This window comes from Lutra lutra, chromosome 9 (assembly GCF_902655055.1).
Source record: "Lutra lutra chromosome 9, mLutLut1.2, whole genome shotgun sequence".
NCBI lineage: Eukaryota > Metazoa > Chordata > Mammalia > Carnivora > Mustelidae > Lutra > Lutra lutra.
This window is the reverse complement of record NC_062286.1, coordinates 62,783,349-62,785,668: the sequence shown is the minus strand read 5'-3', so window position 1 is coordinate 62,785,668 and position 2,320 is coordinate 62,783,349.

The window sequence follows — 2,320 nt, the reverse complement described above, 5'->3', positions numbered from 1 at the left end:
ATAGTATTTTCTGCTACCCTGATCAGAATTACAGTGAATAGAACAGAGTAGAGTGGTGGGTCCAGCCTTAAGTTGGGACCACTTTCTCTAAACTGGCTGGGCATCTTTCCCTGATAAACAGTCACCTGGTAAGGGGACATCATGGAGCTTAGAAAAACATGGGCTCTGGAGTCAGAAAAATTCGTTCATTTCCACAAGCCTGTTTTCTCATCTTTAATATGGTAGCTTTGATGAACTACAATGAGGCAAATGAAAACACAGAAGTTCGTGTGCGTGGCAATGTTTTTGGGGACAGGTATCCAGTATATGTTTCCTTTCCCTCCTTTCTTCCTTCCTCCATTCCTTCCTCCTTTCTTTACATCCTTCCTTCTAATGATGAACAATTTCAGCCGTCTTTTTTCTCTAAGAACATCCAAGAGCTCTTTATCTTCTACCAGACACAAACCAAGTATCTGCTTGTCCCCAAGTAATAACCTTTGGGTCAGATTATTATAGAAAACAGCTCTTGTTGCCTTAACTGGGAGACACTGGAGAGACAGGGTGTGCCTACGCCACTCCCATTAAGCCCTGCCACAGTTGGAACCACCTGCCATACTTCCTCTGTAAACCTGGAAGGAAAAGACAAAATGGCATGTTCTAATGACTGCTGGGATGTCACCAAGGTGACATGCAACATGTACTCCAGCCATGTTCCTGGCACTGGGTAGGTTAGGAGACCCAGGGAATACCTAGGATTGGACATGAGAAACCAAAGCTCTGAGGCCCAGCTGCATACAGACTATTATGGAGCATGCTGAGCCTCCTGTCTGACCTCCCCATCCCCAGGCTCTGCCTCCACCTTACCCCCATGGATGCATCTTTGGAAAGAAAGCACAACTCTGTTCCTGGCTCTCCGTCATTCAAAAATCTTCTCTTGGTCCCTGCTGCCCACCAAAGGAAATAGAAGTTCTCTGTCTGGCGTTTGAGGCCCTCTGTAATACCATCATGTGGATCTGTCTGGCCTCTCCTCTGTGAACCTCACGTTCTACTCAAGTGCCTAGATCCATGTCAACCAGGAGTGCCCTCTGCCAACTGTCAAGGCCTGCTCCTCACCACCTCCTCTTTGGTGCTTTCTCCCTGGACCACCAGCTGTACCTCAATCAGATAAGATCACTACATCTTTGGTATTCCCATAGGAGAGGGTTTTTTGTGGAACTCCACAAAATTTTTAGTATCTGTGCTCTTGCCCCAAACATCCAGCCCCCCATACATACATGTACAAACATAAGATCATTCACCCTTTGAGGGTAAGGACCAACTCTCCTCTTGCACCAGGAGAGACTCAAGAAATAATGGCTGAGACAAATGCTTGAATGCATAATGACACCCAGAATAGTCAATCCACTCCTAACAGCATAGGGTAAACAGAGAGCTAACAAATTCAGGAGTTCTAAAGGAAGACATATCTCAACGATTATAATTTAGGAATAATAACGGCCACCAATTGTCAAGTACTTGACAGACACAGTCTTATTTATTTTCCCAAATTAACCCTTAAAACAACCACATGAGGTAGCTATTATTACGAGCGCTGTATTACGGAGGGGGGAAGTAGGTACAGAAAGTTATTAACTGGCCCAAGGTCACATCCCAAAGAGTTGAGCCAGGACCAGCCGGGGTAGGCTGGCTCCACAGCCAGTACACTTAACCAGCACACTGCGTTGGCTCTTGGTAGGGGACTCCATTACCAAATGGGTGCTGGTTAAGAATACTTCTTCCCTAAATCAAACTCCTAAGTACCCTGCAGGACCATAGCAGAGGGAGACATCACTAGGTAAACCCTCAAATTCATCCACACCACTGGAGACCAGATGAAGAACAGGACCCAGTTCTTCTGTTTAATCTTATTAGGTAGAAATGAAGTAGCCTCTGCCCTGGCCAAGGCCACTGCCTGCCCTGAATAAGCTTTTTGAAGATAATAGATCTGGTCAATTTAAAAGGTCCAGAGCTGAGGTGAGAAACCAGTAAACCCCTTAAAGTTTGGCTGCCTAAATAATCAGTGAATTATGTTTTCATCAATGAATCATAGAAATAAAAGATAGTGAAGTCCCCCTGGGTCACGTGCCCATCCCCCAGCATGGGGGATTTTCTCTGCAACATTTTCTGTGAGTGCTTCTCCAGTCTAATTAGAAATGACCAAGCAATGGGGTTCCCACCACTGCCTCTTGGGGAACTATTCTGCCGTCTAAGAGACCTAATTATTAGGAAATTGATCATTATATTCATACTAAATTCTTCTCTGCTCAGTTGTATCACATCACTTCTTAATTGTTCTCCTTTT